We start from the raw sequence: 18,879 nt of genomic DNA on the forward strand, positions 1-18,879 counted from the left end.
CAGGGGCTTTGAATTGCAAGTAGAAAAAGTAAACCTAAGAGGTAGCGACTCCGGGCTAGGACCTGCCCCCACCTGTCACTATACCCCAGTCTTTTGTAAGGTCGACAGCTGTGGACAAAGTGGACTAGATACATGGTCCCTATACCTCTTTCTCTCCCTACATTGTGTATGTAATATACACAAAGACACTTCTAGATCTTTAGTTACGATAACAAGTTCATGACGAGGAGAAACTTCAAAGACGGTTGCAAAGCCACTGTCGCACTGCAAACAGTTAGAAGAAGAGGTTCTTAAGAAGTAGCCAGTCCATGAGTGAGGACAGAGCCAGTATGAGAAATGGAAAAAGGAGGTTTGGCCTGACTTGAGGAAGGTCCTATGTGAATAGCGAAGCCAAGAGAGGTTTCCCATTGGACCAAACTTAAGAGTAGGGTCCGGAGAAAGCAAGCAAAAGGACCTTCTTTTCTGGTGGAAAGAATGCAGAGCAAGAACTCCAATCCCTATGGAGATAAGAGCTGGGAAAAAGAAATAAGAAGAGGTGTCTGTGCTGGGAAGGGCTTGAGGCGGGGGTGGGGGGCAGCGGGAAGCATCGGCTGTGACAACAGGTAAGTGAGGTCAAACGTCTACTTGGCACCCTCACAGACAAGCAAAGCTCCACGAGGGCAGAGAGTTGTCGTCTTTGTGACTCCAGTCTCTGGAAGTACTCAGCACTGAGTAAGTTATTCAATACAGCTGAACAAACACGGCCAGTAGAGACTGCTGCTTGTGCCTCACTACTGGGAAACCCACTCCCCCCAACTTTTCCAAAGCATCCTTAATTCCTGACTCATGGCCAACCAATGAACACTGGTTTTTAGTTCAGAAAATATGCTTGCTTTAGGCATGTGAAGAGTGATAATCCATGAGATGGACCCACAGGATCTCGGGAGGTAACAGTAGACGCGGCATTGAAAAGAGCAGGAATCTCTGGTCGTGTGTGTGTGTGTGTGTGTGTGTGTGTGTGTTTGTGTGCGCATCCTCCAAGTTCTCTTAGGACCCAGATACGTTTGGGTTTTTTAGCATGGTGACATCTGGCAGTATTCAGTCTATCCTCCAAGCTCAAAAAAAAAACAAAAAAAAAAAAACTAAGGTGACTCTGTGTCACTAAATCGTCACCAGCTGTGTCCTGCTTGAAAAAAAACTGTTATTAATATCAGAGCTGAATGTTATTTATTAACCACACACTGCTTATTAATCATTTACAGGTATGTGGTGATGCTCAGCATTAAGCTCCCAAAGACAACGCCCTGGCAGCTCAGAATTTATGGGCTTTTACAAAGACAGTAACAATAGACTGGGAAGAGTGCCACCAGGACACACAGGAAAAGGGCACAGGAGAACAAACATACATACAAGCCTTGGCCAAGTACACGGTTCTGTTTAAACAGCGTTTTAAAGTGCTTTGAGAAAAGGGATGGCACTAACCTTTGAGGAAAGGAAGCAGTGTCAGAATCCAGACCTCTGAAAGTGAGGATGAAACCTGAATCTGCAGGATCAAGCAGTCAGTCCCTGTTTCCGTCCTCAGCTGCATGCCAGCAGCCCTAGGGCGATCGGCTGGCGGAGTCTGTCCTCTCTCAGATCCCTGGAGCTCATCCATTTTAGGGTCAGGATCTCTGGAGGTGTCCTCTCTGAATGTTACAGAACGTGACACCACCTGTGAATCCTGCCAAAGGGCATTTGAGCAGAGCCACGGGTCAGCAAGTCATCATGCTCTCCCACCGTCTCTTCCTGTCCCCAGAGAGTGACAGTGGAGACCAAAGGCAGAGTCCCCAGTGGCCTTATTCGAGGGAGTGGAACCGGGAGTGGCCACCTGCCGGAAACCTTGGTGGAAGGTACTAAGGTACCTTGGTAGCAGACGTAGGAGATTGTTTCTCCAGAATTGTGGGTCTGAGGTTACACAGGACTCGAGAACTCACCAGAGACAAAAAGGATCCTAGTTGAGATGGAAGGAGCAGCCCAGAGCTTTGGAACACACATGCACACACACGTATTCATTCCATGTATGCGTGTGAATGGCCGCGTGAGAAGCGCTCACAATCACGGAACCAGCTCATCTCACCAAACTCTCCTTGGGTTTTATTTCTCAGATTACAGGAGAAACATATGATCATTGTAGGAGGGAAAAAAAAATCAGAAAACACAGAAAAGTGTAAAGAAGAGAACAATCCCGTCACTGAGAGAAACAGTTAACATTTTGTCTCTGGGACTCCGGTCTTTTCGCCTGGCAGACTGAGAGCTCTTTATGCTGCTTTTCCAAATTGGGATCCTACTCAACATAATGATGGACCGGTAACCTATTTCAGGTTAAGGATGTACAATGAACGGTGTTCAGTACTGGTCTCGTGTTCCAGGTCTGCAGGTACCCAGCCAGATCCTGCAGCCACAATCTGGATAAACACATTGGATCATAGCCTTGGCGCAAGTAAGCCTGGTTAGATTTCTCCGTGGGCCTGTAGCCCTCTAAGTTTCATGACGCCACGCCACTACTTCACTGAGCAAGGAGGGGCCCAGAGCAGATCTGCTTCTGTTCTGTCTTTCTGCTGAGTGTTTCTGGGAGGAGACACCATTTTCTTCTCTCCTGCGACTGCCTTTGCTTTCTCTCTCTCTCTCTCTGCTCACTTGGCAGTCCCCGGGGCTGTGAAGCCGCCCTCACTCTTCCAGAACCAGTGCCAGAGGAGGCGCAGCGCGGCCGGGGACGCTTAGCGTGCTCTGCCTCCTGTCTGCTACCATTTAAAACCATCTGGGGGCAGGGAGGCAATTTGCTCAGCCCCTCCACTCGGTGACCACACACGTTCTCTAAGGAGAGGTTCACTAGCTTCGTGGCGGGAGGGTGGGTGGTGGAAATCTCCTTAGGAAAGGTAAAAAGATATTCTGTTTTCTCTGCTTTCCCTTGTCTGACTCTCCATGAGAAGGTATTTGTGGCCTCTGTAAACCAGGCCTCAGATTCTCGCCTGGGCTTCAACTCCCTCCTCAAACCTCCTCTTGCTGCTGTGAAATACTGTTGCCTGAGGTGGCTTTCTTTTCCTTCCCTGCTCTAAGTCCCCAAGGATTCCGTGGGCCCATGTCTCAGTGGGGGAGGAAGGAAGGAAGGCTCAAGGCCTCTCTGGGGTCATTCTTCTGACCCAGACCCAGACCACGCAGCCTATCCGACAGGGAGGGGTCCACCTCTGGGTGGGGGAGGCCCAAACTCCTGACAGGACCCGCAGAGGCCTGTACATACACTGGGCAGAAAAACACGGGACTTTTCAGGATTTTAACCCATTTCTTTCCTTCTTATTTTTTTCTCTGTATCAGTAAACCTAAGGAGAAAGAGACAATGTGATGGTCTAAGCCCAGGGAAGGTGAGGAAAGCAGGATGGGAACAAATAACAGATAATAACGAGTAACCACACCTTACCGCTGAGAGTCCCTTACGGTTTACAGAGGGATGTCATTCCTTTCATCCCAGCTCCTCACAGCAGCCGGAGGAGGATATCCTGTTCTCTCTGTAGCTGCAGCCGAGGAACTGCAGGCCTGTAAGGATGCTGTGGCTGGCCACGCACACGCACCTTCAGGAGAGAGGAGCTCGGTCCCCCAGCTGTGGGGAGTGTTGGCTGCTGAGGGCCACAACGGAGTTCCTCACTGCAAATTGTCCTTTATGGAAGGGGTCTGCCCATCCAAGGTTTCGTTCCCTTCCTGGGCCTTTGTTTTGATTCTGGACAACTTTAAAGGGCCATCCCAGCTCCAGAATACCCTGTAAGATCACCTGCTTCAGCGAACAGGGTTTTACTCTTTGCACTGCTTTGAAAACCATTTCTCTTCACTCAGTAACTTATCACAGTTATCTATCTACGAATCTATCAAAGACTACAGAATTACCATCTTTAACAGCTACAAAATATCCCACTGTATGGACACCTCATTATTTATCCAAACTCCTATTGTGGAAGAGTTAGATATTTACCAATTATTTGCTAACAATTATAAATACTCTGTTGGACATCTTTGTGCATACATCTTCTCAAACATGTCCAACACTCCTTAGCGTGCATTCCTAGAATGGCTGGGTCAAAGGACACTGCCCTCCAGAAAAGTGGTAACAATTTACATTCCCACTGCAAGTGTTGGGAAAATCCCCAGATCCAGCTGGCTCAGTTCAAATTCACGATGATAAAACTCAAATGGACACTCAGCACTGCAATCTTACTATTCCTCCCCACGGTTTGCTTTCCTACTTTTTAAGATAATTCTTTCAAATATTTTCATTTCTCAGTAACCCTTCCACATCCCTTTCTTCTCTCACATGCCCAGCTGATGTTCTGGTTTTATAACTAAAACAATAGAAGCCATCGAGGGCAGCACTCTTATCGGTCCACCCCAAATCAATACACACACACACACACACACACACACACACACACAATGTGCTGGCATCTGTTTTCTCTGTTTTCCTCCTTCACTGTAGCAAAGCGTCCACATGGCCTGCAATGATCAACAACTTACTTGAACCACATTGGCCCAGCTACTCAAGGACTTCTCTCCTACAATATCCTTTCTCTCCTACCTCATCATCATCATCTGTTTCTTCCTCTCTCCTGGCTCATTCTCAAGAGCATTAAAAAAAAATCTGTCACCTCCCATCTTAAAAATACAAACAAATAAAAGATAACAAAATCAAACGAAAACCCTCTCTTAAGCCCATGTTTCCTCTAGCCTTCACTCTATTCTCTCTGGTTCCTTTCCGGCAAAACTTCTTGAACGTACTCTCTGCTTCCAATTCCTCACGGCCCACCTGTTTTCCACCCACCTGCAGTGAGTCCCCACCACTCACTCCCACTGTTCTTGTCTAGATCCCTGATTCCTTTCAAGGTCTAATGGACACATCCTGGTCCGCATCTTCATTGATTCTCAGTGGCAGCAGCATTGTCTACAGTCGGTCACTCTTTCCTGAAACACTTCCCCCTCTTTCCCTTCCAACTCACAGGCTTCTCCTGCTCAGACTTGTTTGCCAGCTCACCCACTCCATGGGAACTCTGAATACTGGAGTGCCCCAGGGCTCAGTCCTTGGCCCTCAAAGCCCATCCCCTCTTCTCCTGCTCAGTAACTGGCACATAAAATCAATACCAAAACTTGAAAAAGACAACCCCGGAAGAAAAACAGATACAGATCAATGTTGTATCATTCATCTACTCGGTCAATACATATTTATTGAACACCTACTATGTGCCAAGCACTGAGAAAAGACAAGGTCTCTATTCTTGAGAGGCATAAAATCTAGTGGCAAAAACAGATATAACCAAGAAACAAGATAAGCAGATTGTGAAGGATGCCAGCTGGAGCAGAGAGAGAGTGATAGGACTGAGAGCAGTGGGGTGGGGATGGGGCACGGCCCTACAGAGGAGGGTCAATGAATGATGCTCTGAGAGGCATATCTGATGAAGCCAGCCAGGCAACAGACCAGGGAAGAACTTCCCAGGCAGAAAAAACAAAAACAACCCCCCCCCCCCAAAAACAGCAAGCCTAGAAACTCTGAGGCAAGAAAGAACTCTGACATTTGAGGCACTGAAAGGGGCGACAAGTCATGCCTGAAGAGAGGGAGTAAGGGTCCAGACGAGGTGGGCCACACTAAAGGGGTGGGCATGCATTGTAAATTCATTGGGAACACATTAAAGAGTTTCAAGCAATATGCTTAAAATTTAATTTTTAAAAATTCTCTTGAGTCAACCTGAGGAAATTGTGTGTCATGGGAATTCAAGCAACTAGTTGGAAAATGATTTTTTTTTCTATTGAGTCATATGAAACTCCAATAATACAACGATGTGTTCATTAAAAAAAATCCATCTCAAAAGTACACCCTATAACGTACAAAAATCACGGGTTTCAAACTCAAAGCAGAGATGAGTTAATTGTCAAGATTGTTTAGTGGGTCACTGCATGCGAAGGCCTCTTTTTTTTTTTTCTTAAACATTTAGCTTTATCAGAGTTTTTTTTAAGGAAAAAGGAAAACCAGGTCTGTGCCTCTGAAAAAAAATTGGCATAGATTCTAAACAAACACACGAAAGATTTTTTAATCTTCTTAGATTCATAAATGAGCAATTTCCTTAGGTACAATTAGGAATGGCTTATTTTCTCAATTTTAAGTGAGTTTCTGAAATACATCACGTGACACAGAGGATAAGAGGAAATTAGAAGCTATTGCTGCTCTTTCTAGGTCATGAATCACACCATCTTGCTTTTCCTCTGCAATTTGCTGTGACTAATGTCTGAAATCTAAGACCCCCTGCCAGGAATTAACTCATAATTCCAAGTGAAAAGGACGTCACTCAGCTCAGCCCTGTAGGTGACTGTTTACATCATGTGTGTGGTGATAAGCTGGGAAATCCTTGGTGTATGTCAGGCCCTCCTCTCAGAACTACTGGATCTCCATGTAACACTGCCTTCAGGATAAGAACAAGACGGCGGGAGTTGGTCAAAGAGTTGTTTTCAGATCTCTTAACACATATTTGGACCAAATGTTGAAACATGTCCTACGTAGACATATAAATTACTGCTTCCCCAAACAACCACAGGTGAGGAATGTTTTTGCATGTACTTATTTGCATGTACACACTTATTCTACTGGCTTTCTGGTTTCATCTTTCCCTCCCCTTCCGACCTTGTGGGGCCTGCTGTGGGGCCATTTTGACTCATCAATTTTCTAGGCTAATTATTCCAGGGGATTTAAGCTCATTGGGCATTGAGGCTGTGGTTGGTGCATGATAGTAATAATATATTCTACAAACGTTCTCTCCCGTTTCAGGATCCTCAGGGTCTCCAAGCAAAGGTTCTAAGAAGTGTCTCCAGGGCCCTGGGGACTCAGGGAAGGCCCTGCTTCTCCCTATGTCCCAGACACCCTTGAAGCCTCCTGATACTGCAAGTTGTGTGGAATTCTGCAACCAAAGCCAGTTTTGCCTAGTATTGATAAACGGACACTTACCTAATGGCCTTTTTAGAGCAGAGGTGAAGCGACACCTGTGCACTCAATGTCACAATCATCGCAGAGATCACTGGTGGAGGTCACAAGATCAGACATCGCAGAGCTTCCCGGCATTCCTGGCCCTTCTCCCCTCCTCCCCCATGCCCTCCTGGGCTCCAAATTTCCCTTCTCAGATTCAGAAAGGAAAACGACTCTTCCCCAAAGCTGTTCTTGTTGCACTTTCACTTTTCTGCTCTGATCTATTGACCTAAACCCTGGAGACACTGTCTTCCCCCACCTACCAGCTGCCACCCACCACCACCTTCCTCAGTCCCCGGCTTATCTTGGAAAGTCGGCTTTGTCATGTTCACGATCATTTCTGAGACGTCTAAACTAAAACTAAAAATCCCCCAACCCTTCCTCTTTCTCTAAGCCGGCATTCCAGCCAGGCTGGGAGGGGAAAGGTCGGCGTTTAGCTGCCTCTCCCCTCTGGGACCTGAGATTTCATTCCTTTCCCCTCCTTTGCAGGAATGCTGCTCCCCCATGGCACTTGTGGCAGCAAACAGGTTTTATCTGCTCGGTTCTCAAGTGTTTATTTAACTTGTCTCAGCCTTCTCTCTCTACTCACTCTCTGAGACTGTTTGCAAAGTTGCGTTTGCCATGCTTATTCCAATTGTTAAAGAAAAAGACACTAACTACTCTCCATTGACTTTCCAACCCAGTGCCCTCCTGGTCACCATGAATGACCTCTCCTCCTCCTCTGGCTCTTAGTGACCGGGGACTGGTGACTACATGCAACAACCACAAAAATTCTTCTTCAAATATCTTAGGTGAGAAAATTCTCATACTTCAAGGAAAACAGGCACCTTCAAGGACACAGTTATATTAGCTCTTGATTCTTTCAACAGTTAGAATATTTTACCAAGATGATCAGCTTTTCAGTAAACTTAATACTTGCAGCTTTCATGACGCCATCATCCCCGGGAGGGCAATGATTAAAGGTAGATTTTACTGCTTGGTTTTTGGTGGTTTTTGGCTGCTCTTCATGACAAAGTTTTTCTGTTTGTTCATTTTTATCATAGAAGCTTTGCTGAATCTTTCCAATAACATAGCTCTCTGTATCTCTCCACCACTGTGTTTAAAAGCGTTGCACCCAAACTTCTTAATTAGGCTAACTTGTCGAACTCTCATTTATTTTAAAATAAGAATCAGGTTTTCTGCAAAATCTCTACCTAATAAAAACCAAGGAATTTACTTTAAATTTAGAACTCACATTCAGGAAGAAAAGACAAACCCACGCAGAACTTGATGCCGCCAAACAGGACTTTTACACTAAAGGCAACAAAGGCATAGATGCATTCAAGGATTCACCTTGGAGAAAGAGGAGGGCAAAAGGAGATGTTCATAACGTAGTTACCATATGCAGGAAGAATGGGCAAATATAACTGAATAGCAATTTTTTTTTAAGGTTTCAGAAAAACTGCCAAGTAATCTGAGTTGGGTGCCATTTACAAAACATGCTGACAGGAGGGTCACCCAGCTGGCTCTCAGCCTGGCTAAGGAGAGGGAAGTATGTGGCACCTCTTACCAAGTGAGGCTCGACCAACTTTGCCTACCACCAAAAAGCCAGCATTCTCCTGGGACCCCCGAGCATCACCCCAAACCCTTAGCCTCTCTCTGATTCCCAGCCTAACTGGGCTTCCTTGGGGGATGGGGATCTGTGCTGCTCAGCCCTGGCTGTGAACTTCTAACCCAAGGAGCATTCTTATCCCATTATGATGAAATCCACAGGGTTCAACAATTTAATTCCTCTATGAACACTGAATGTATACCAGGTGCTGGGCGGGGGGAGGGAAGAAGCAGAGCGGGGAGACTGGGCTGTGCACGTGACCAAGTCCCTGCTTTCCAGGTCCTGAGGATCTAGCTGAGCAGAGATGTATTGGATATGAGACCAAACATAACACTGGAGAGAATAAAGTCAATGGAATAATAAACTGCTCAAGGGATCCAGAGGGGAAAACAATCCATTCCATAATTGGGAGGGGAGGGAAAGGGAACGAGAATTTTCACAGCAGAGAGAGGGAGGGGGCATTGTTGGCTGAGGGAACAGCCTTGAAATGGCGTCTGTATTTAAAGATCACTTTTAATAGTCTGGTGTTGCTCTGGGGGAAATTTGATAATCTGATGGGGAATGAGACTGACATAGACCCTCCACATCAAATCTTACAGGGTTGGGGGTAGGGGTGAGGGAAGGCAGTGAGAATCCTCCTTATTTCATGTGAGTTAGGCAAATCAAAGTATTTTTTAAAAAGAATTTTTAAATAAGATTTGCTTGGCTAGCAAAACCTTTGGAATTATAGAAGGGACTCACAGATGATAATAATAATAATAAATGATAGTGATATTTGGAATAATAATGACTATGATTACGTCAAACTGGAAGTGATTTAGGACATTCATAGTCTTTTAGAGCTGAAGGAACTTTAAAGACCATCTTATCCAACTGCCTTATTTTAAAAACAGATGAGGAATCTGATGCCCAGAGAAAAGTCCCTTGTCTCAAATCCACAGCTAGTTAGGGGCAAAGCACAGATCTCTTTCTTCCTAAACCAGATCACTTTCCACTAACATATGCTGGTCTGCACCCACCCAGCTATTTTTCAGAGAAGGAAAAAAGACAGTGAAACAGTGATTGGTGTTTAAGGGGTTTGCCTGAAGTCCCACTGCTACCAGTGGCTCAGATGGAACCCAAACCGAGGACATTAGGGACATCAAGCCAACACTCTCCTGTAAACATTCTTACTGAAATTAAACCCATTCATGAGGGATGAAGCACGAGACAGAAGAGTGAGTGTGGTAATTAAAGCCCAGGCATGCACGTTTCTCCAATCATGACCTGGGCAAGAAAGATGGGGGCGGCGGAGTCTGCTTTGCCTCAGCTGCCATCCCGCCCCACCACACACAAGCCAAGCTGCAGGGAGCTCTCTTTCTCCACCAAGGGCTTAGCTGCAATATGGTTTAAATTAGACATTTCTTGCCTGAGTAGAACAAATCACTTAGGTTATATGCTGACAAAAAAGGAACAGTCTGAATGCTTGGAAAGCTTAGGGGGAATTAAATTATGTGCTGTCACTTCAGAGTTGTTGCTCTGTCCTCTCCACCACCACCTCTCAATTGCCTGCAGGAATCCCGGAGGAGGCTTGCGTGCAAGCCGAGCCCTAACCCAGGGCTTAACATAAACTTCGGGCTCTCAGGTCATTGGGCAATAACAGGTATATCCGGTTGGGTCTTTTGTGCTTGTCTGCACGCAAATTAAAAGCTCGTGCAAAGCTCAACTCCTGGTTAGGAGCCTCTGGTTAGGGAGAAGGTATGATGCCTTGGAAGAGAATTCTCACACCATCGCCTGTTTACTTTTTCAGGGAATGGGGGTGGAGGGCTGAGCTTGCTTATGGGAAGTTTGCACCTCTGGGAAGCTGAGCTCAGAAGGGGCGGGATGTGGAGGTGGACTTGGGCCAGATTGTCTGCTGGGAGCAGAGCTCTGAAGGACTCCAAGTTGGAGCTTTGAAGGGGTGTAGTTCTTGAGGGCTGTGGGTAGAGGTGGGAGTGCCAATGCCTGCACTTCCTGGCGGGTGGCAACAATGGCCCATGGCTGGCAGGGGCGGAGCTGGGTGGGGAGGGTCACCAGAGGGAGCCGGAAACCAAGGGAAGGGGACATGTACCAAGAGCTGTCACCTCTGGGGGCTTCCCACCTCCCCACCTCTTTTAAAGACCTCACTACAATTCAGCCCTGAAGCCTCCAGAAGGCTGGTTGGAGTAGGAAAGTGTCTTCTCTTCTGTCCTCATGCTTCATCCCATGGGAAGCGGTAGTGTTCATACCTCTTGCCCTCAAACTTGGAGATTTTCTCCGTCAGGAGTTTGCTTACCTGGTGTGGCTGGAAGGCAGCAGGGCGTCTGTGGTGTCTGGCAGACCTGAATTCAGACTGTGGCTCACCTACCGCAGGAACTCTGTGACCCTGGTTGATAACTCCAACTCCTCCCGTCTCGCTTTATTTGTCTGTAGAAAAGGGATTATGGTAATAGTTACCTTAAAGGGTTGGTTGTGAAGGATTAATGAAATGATTCCTGTCGAGTGCTTGGCACACTGCCTGGCTCAAAGTGCTCAATAAATGGTCGTTCTTCCATTGTTAGTAGTATATGTTACTGTTACCATTGTTATTATTGGCAGAGTTGCTAATGAATGAGCCGCTGCAATTTCAGAATGTGGCTGAGGTTCCCCCGAGCTGGATTTCCCCCTCCTCCTCTGAGCCGCTCTCCCAGCCACTGACTCCAGCATCACCTGGGCTTTGGGCAGCAGAGATTTGGGTACCACTCTGTTAGTCTCTTCTTCCTGGCCCTGCTTGGGGGCTACGGTGCACCATCCCAGCCAGATACGTGGGGTGGTACCTCTGTGACAGCCCAGCAGGGTTGCAGCGCTGTTTGAATGTGCCCACATGTCTCTCATGGGCTTTCTTCCTAAAATCAGTCGCTGGGGCATCACTCCCTTTGAAATCTACCCTCACTCTCACCAACCTCCTACATCAAGAACAGAAATCCTTAGATATTTCTTGGATGAACTTTTCTCACAAGAAAAAAAAAATCACATGTTTAAGCTGAGACAGTGATTCTTAAAGTGTGGTCCAGGGACTCCTCAGGAGGGTGGGTGGTCCTGGAGACCCTTTCAGGAAACCCACGAGGTTAAAACTATGGTCATAAGATCTTCTTTGCCTTTCTCCCTGTCCTCTCACAAGTTTACCAGGGGTCTTTCAGGGGCGACATGATGTTGAATATCACCGCAGATTGGAGGCAGCATCAGATGTGAGTTTTCATCTGTCTTCTGTTAAATCATAAATTCAAGAGATTTGTAAAAATGTAAAACAATGCCATTCCTACTAAATACCTTTTGTTTTGGAAAATATATTATTTTCCAGTATGCTATTTCTGTTAACGTGTGCTAGGTTTATAATTTTTATTGAATAAACATTCAAAACTTTGTTCCCTTTTCACTTCTAAAATTGTAAATATTGATAGATTTAACTTTAGATTAAACAATAGCTCTTTGGGTTCTGCAATAATTTTTAGGAGTATGAAGAGGTCCTGAACACAAAACATCTGAGAAGCACTGAGCTAAGATTTTGGCACTGGGGCCTATGAAGTCATCACTTTGCTCACTTACTTCTAAATAAAACTATCATTTCTGGCAGTTTGGAATAGTGCGAATTTTATAGTAAGTTCAATATCATGCATTTGAATGTAACAGATCTAGTTCTGAAGCCCAGGTGGAGGCTTCATTCCAGTTCTCTGCAGGTTCCAGCCACTGTTTTAAAGGAAAATTTTCTAAACCCTCCCAAGGCTGGACTGTAAGTTACAGAGATCACACTTTGCAGGGCAGATACCAGGGTTGCTCTCCCCTGGGAGGGGAGAAGGCGGGTTTGAATTGAATCCTGCGCTGGAACCAAGATGGCTTTGCCTGTTAGGGTCCTGGGCCCTGGAGAACATCAGCTGTCCTGGGAGAGGGGGAGGAGGAGTGTGGTCCTTAACAGGCACAACAGTGCCAGAGAAGTCTATGCTCATGCAGAGTTAGACAGGAGGGGCTTGTGTACAATTCACGATGATGGGCAGTAAGTTTACGAGTGCTTACTGCTATGGTCTGGATGGGCTCACAGAACTGAGTTCAAACCTTGACTCCTTCACTTGCAGCCTATAAGACTTTTGGCAAATAGTTCATTGTCTCTGAATTTCAATCCCCTTACATGAAAGGTAAGCTAAAGACAGCAATACTTTCAGGATGACCGACAGAAGTAAATGAAAGAGTAGATGTGAAGCACAGAACTCCTCTCCTTTCTCCGTCGCATCGCCCTGTGCTGTCAGGCATTCTAAGAGGGCAGAAGAGCAGAAGCCGCGGGCCCCGGAATGACTGTAACATCAGAGAGGAGGCTCGTCCTCCGGTTTGGCCGTGCACAGTGATCTGCAGGTGGCACTCAGAACTGATGCTGTGTTTATCCCTTGTTATGTGAAATGATACCTGTAACTTGATTTTCACCTCTCTGATCTGCCTCAGGGAGCCTCAAGTACTCTGAGCCCCGCAGTAGAAGAACGCAGAAACGAGGACTCCTGCGAGTCTAGAGTCCCTCGTGTGCTCTTCTTGCTGGGGATAAAGATTTCCATTCTACTCCAGAGCCCCAGGTATTCCACTGGCAACCTGGCAATCTGGGAGCTCAGGTGACTGCATCAGAAGGTCCCTGACACTATGAACAGAGAGCAAGGGGCCCCAGGACACATCCGGTGGGAGGAGGCCCAACCACCCCTGCACAGGGCACAGCGGGCGCTTCCAAACCCAGAAACTGAGAAGCCCCTCCTTCCTTCTGTAATCAAACCCTTAAAATGAATAAGCCACCAGGGACTGACTCAGTCCAGTGGAAAAGGAAATAGGCAGGTTAGTCACCACCACAGTACAGACGACTGAATTTGACTTTCCACTGTGGACGGAGGAGCGTTCTGGACCATTTCCTCCCTGACAGTTGAGAAGGGAGAGCTGAGACCCTCCTAGCCAAGCCTTCTGGTTCAGGCTCCCGAGATGGCCTCAGCTTCTTCAGCGAAGCTGTTAGATGCTCCGGATGCCCCAGGTCTGAGTTCCAGTCCTGTGTTTCACCCAGGCCTGTCATGGGAAGAAAGAAGGTGGTATCTTCTGGGAAGCTGGGGAGTGTTGCTTCGTTTGCCCAAATCCCTGGGAGGTCCCACGATAGTGCTCCCTGGAGTCCTCTCCTGTTTGCACTGCATTGAGGGGTGTTTTCTCAACTGTCCATGGCAGGGAGTTGCATTACTGTGGTCCCAGAGCCTCATTACCGCAGGAGGGACTGGCCCAGGGCCTAGCTTGGAGGAGGGAACCCAGCAGGGCCTTGCCCAGCATCTTTCAGGAACCCAGCATCCTCCAGCCTGAGGGACGGACTCTGTACTGAGGGCCCTGATGTGGAGCACAGCTGTCTGGGTGAGGTGAAATGAGGTGAAGAAGAGGTATGGCGGGGCTGCCATCTGGGAGCTGGAGGAAAATCCACACTGGCTATTGGTCCCGAGCTCTTCTGCCAAGAGCAGAGCCACTTAAAGGCAGCAGCAAATGACCTCCCCAGACTAATGAGAATAGCTGATGCTGTGCGAGCCCCTGCCAGTGTCAGGCACTGCATTAGCTCCTTCAGGCCTCACCACCACTCTGGGAAATCGGCACTGGTATGGTCCCCATTGTACCTCAGTGGAAACTGGACCCCGAGAAGTGATGTACAGCAGCTGAAGTGACCCAGTCGTCAGTGGCAGAGGTGGATTCAGACCCTGGCTGGCTCTGGAGTGGTGCTATTAACCCCGCAAACCGCTGCCTCAGAAAGACAAGGTGGACTTGACTGGTGCCACCTTAAGCTTCCAGGAGCCTGCAGGTGGGTAAGGGCGTGTTGCCCTGGGAGCCAGCACACTGACCCAAGCAGACCACGTCTGTGAGGTCCAAGTTCCTGCATGACTCTGATTTTACGGGACAGGAATAAGGGCTTAGTTGTAGTTGCAACAATAATAATCATGGCTAACTTTCAAACGTTTACTGAGAGCTCACTCTTTGCCATCAGCTATGGTAACTGGTGTCCTCACGATGTCTCACTTACTCTGAGGCTGTGATATTATTATCCTTCTTGTATGAATGAGGAACCCTGGGCTCAGAAGAGTTAACTAACATGGCCAAGGTTGCTGCTTGTAAGTAGGAGAGCTGGGTCTCACAGCTCCAGAAGCCAAACTCCTAATGATGTGTTATGCTGGCTTTACTGCTTTTAATCCCCTCTGGAGGATTAGACAAGCCCAGAAGGCATTTGGGCCTGTGCCCAAGGGCCTGTAAAGAACTGTCATCATCTCCGAGGGGATATTGAGGCTTGCTGAGGTCACTCTCCCACTGGCCTCTGTGATGTCTTCCACAAGGATGTGGAAATCGGGAATGTTCCCCCGAAAGTCTTACTGGCTTTACCCTGGGGATTTCCTTCATCTGTCAAGAAGGGGAGACGGTCTGAACACAAGCATACATGATCTTTACAGTAAAGAACAGGTCTGAAAGACAACTAATATTTTTCTCGTTTTCGTTCCACATTTGCAAAGCTAAATTAAAGCAGCAGTTTTTTATAGAGGGAAAAGTATTTTGGCACATGCAGCTTGGTGCAAAATCCCTGGTTCATGAAGATGCAAACTGGCATCTTTCTGGAAGACAATGCAGGTGGTGTTAAGACCCTTAAAATACATATCCCCTTGGTTCAAGCATTTCCACTAGAGAAACACTTATAAATGTATATAGAATTGCACCGAAAAGTGCAGTCATTGCAGTGGAGTTTATAATAAGGTGAAAACAACACAAATGACCATCTAAGAGAAATGGTTAAATAAATTATGTTACAGCCATACTAAACAGTAGTTTAAAAGCATACAGAAGATCTATACCTTCTGTTGAGGTCACCAAGACATTTGTTAAGTTGAAAAAAAAATCACTGAACAGTAATTTTAGTATGATCTCATTTGTATTAAAATATATACATATGTACAAACATATGCACATACATAAACAGAAGGCACATGGTTCCCACTGTTACATCTGAGAAGGGGTGGGAGTATGGGCTTTCCCATTTTTCTGCATTTTTTTTATATATATTGGTTGAATCTAATCTTTTGCAACAAGAGCCTGTTTATATACTCGTGTGTTTGTGTTTTAAGAATTTATATCTGGCCAAAACAGAAAAGTAGTATATACATTTTGTATAATTATATAACATTATATAACAAATATTTTAAATACACATACAAACACACACACACACATATATAATATTGGGGATGTATAATAATGTGGATATATAATACAAACCGCAGTCCCAAGATTTTTTGGCCTAGAAGTAATCTAGATTAGGTTAGTGGTCCCCTGGCCACCAGACATGCTTTCCCCACATTGTTTTGCTGCTCCTGCTCTGATCTGTGGCCCTCAAGGCCAACAGGAGTATTAACATGCCCTCCATGGGCTGGAACACTGTCCTGGAGCTCCAAGATGTATTTAATAGGAATTAAAGTAAAATCTCATATTTAGATTTTTTTTTGAACAGTTGCACAAGTGCAACTAAAGACTCAGAATGGTGTCAAGTCTTAAAATAAAAGATGAAGACTTTAGATCATCACAAGCTTAGTATGGGTACAAAAATGGATGCAGTTACTTTAAAATGGTCCCCAAACTTTGTTTGCATTAAAAGAAACACTGTGTGGCTGATCGGAAGTAACTGCATCTCTCTGGGCTGGACAGGATGCTGCCTTTGCAATATTGTGTTCAGTTTTAGGTACACACTTAGGCCTATGGGAAAACTGCGTTGTCTAGAAGACACAGAAAGCTGGATAGAGTACTGGAAAACAAGTCATTCGAGGAACGAGTGAAGGCACATATCAGGTGGATAAAGTTTTAGAAACCAAGTTATTCAAAGTGATTGAGGAGCTGGGGCATTTGTTAGTTGATGGGACGATGGCTCAGTGGCAGCACAGTTCCCATCTTCAACCATGTGAAGGGCTGTTGTGTGAAAGCAAAATCAGTCTTGGTTTCTGTTGCTCAAAACGGAAGCTCTGAATTCAGCAGAAGACAAGAACATTCACTCCAGAGTCTTTCTTAGTGTTAGAAAGAACCTCTTAACATTCAAAGCTCTCTAACCAGAGCAGTCCAACAACAGGACAGGACAGTGTTGAGAAATCAACACTTCGAGCATAGGACGAAAAAATCCTGTTGGAGGTTGATGGTCAAAAAGCCAATGTATAATTATCCAACCGTCGTGTTCTCTTTTGGGAATGTGTAGGGGAGAAATAACTACTTTAGTTATTTAACTATCAATTATTTTCTCAAGCCCTGGATGTGACTATAGTTTCTGAATGGAATTTTTGTCCATTTGTGAAAAGAGAAGAAAACCTTGTAAGGGAACACAGACCTAACCTTAAAAACTAAGAGTTAATGGAGTAAAAGAAGACAGGAATCTGGATTCTCAATCAAGAATTCATCCCAAATCTGGAAGCTCTACCCATCAACAGGCCCTGACTAGATACTGTGACATAGCTGAACCCAAATTGTACATTCCACCTTTTTTTCCCTGGTACTTATTGTTGCTTTATGCATTCTCTTGATAATCCACTAAATATTTATTTAGGAAATAAAAATGAAAAATAATATCCTTCACCTGAGCGAAGATTTCTGTGCTTGATCAAAGAATTAGGAAAGCAAAGGTTTCCTCTGCTAACCAAAGTAGTGGACAGCAGCCTCCGAGTTGCACTGTTAGAACGGTGAATTTCAGGAAATGGACTGAGTGGTAGTCAAAGCCCATGGAACATCTATAGTTGGTGCCCCTCCCTTCCTGTGGAATCATTGCTGTCCTGGGTTAGTGAAAGCTTCATCCACAAATACTGTACAGGAGGGACTCGCATTCTGGCTGAGAGACTAGACAAATGATCACTGAGGTTATCTTTTAGCCTCAGTGTTTCATAGTTTGCTCCTTTTTCTTTCCTTAGTTGTTCTATCTCCCTGGCACCTTTTCTCCCTTTCTTCACTCCTGCTTCTCTTTTCTCCTCTACCTCTATCCTTACTCTTCTGTGAGAGACAAAAGGTAGGCATGAGGATGGAGCGAGAAAGGGAGACAATGGAGAACAGAGAAAAACGTGGAGGTCTTCCAGGGCATGCTGGTGAGGATGATGTTAAAAAAAAAAAAAAAGACTCAGAGAAAGGGAGAACAGGAGAGAATGTAAGACAAGGAAGAAGGAAGGGTCAGGGGAAGACAGAAGGCACAGAAGGAAGGAAACTAAAGGAAGCAGGGAGAAGCCATTAGAGAACTGGACCATTTGCTACATTTACGAAGCACCTGAAACTTGAAGTGGATGAGTTCCTTAAGACAAGGACTCAATGAAGCTAAAGGGTGGTTGCATCTTATATTCCTTCTATTTTCAAAAGGAATTGAAGGAGGCTTACAATGAAAGACAGATACACTCAAACCATTCAAAGAGCAAGGGCAATGAAGGAGGTAAGGGTCCTATGAGGTAGCGCTGAGGAAAACTACTGTTAACTGAGCACAAACTTTTTCTTAGCCCTGAACTCCAAAAAGCAGTGTATCGTGGGGGACAATGAACATGTCATTCCCAGGTTCTTTTCACGGTCCTTTCTTCTAAGAGACTCTCCATAAGGCTAAGAGGACAAAGCAAAATCATCATGTTATGAAGCTATTTCTTTCTTATGCTCTTATTTTTTGTTTTTAGTAACTTTTAACTTTGATATAGTTTCAAACTTATAGACAAGTTGCAAGAACATCACAAAGAACTTTCATTTACCCAAGTTCTCCAATTATGAAGATTTTACCACATTCACTTTACCATTTTCTTCTCTCTTCCTCCCCATCCCCTCTCTGTCTTTTTTCCTTGAAGCATTGGAAAATAAGCTGCAGACATTGATGCCCCTTTACTTCTAATAAATACACAGGAAACTATTCTGGTGGGAAACTAGAACAGGACAGTGTACCTTTGTGGTTTTCACTAATACCAGACTATACGGAAAGAGTTTCGTGGGGCAATCAGGTTGGAAGGGAAGAGGGCTAAGAAACTTGTCTTAATCCACACTCATTTAGCAAGTGACTATCTCTTTCTTAGATTTATTTAGGTGGATAAAATTAGCCAAATCTCCCAAAGCTACTTCTACTCACACTTCACGTAGGATTGAGAAAACATCAATTGTCCACATCAACTAATATAAATGGCAGGGGAGATGGCTTTGGTAGGGAGCCCAAATGCCCCATCCAAGAAACCTCAGGACCACAAATGCTTAAGACAAAGGTAAAGAACCCAGAGGA

The sequence above is a fragment of the Camelus dromedarius genome, chromosome 15, assembly GCF_036321535.1.
Source record: "Camelus dromedarius isolate mCamDro1 chromosome 15, mCamDro1.pat, whole genome shotgun sequence".
NCBI lineage: Eukaryota > Metazoa > Chordata > Mammalia > Artiodactyla > Camelidae > Camelus > Camelus dromedarius.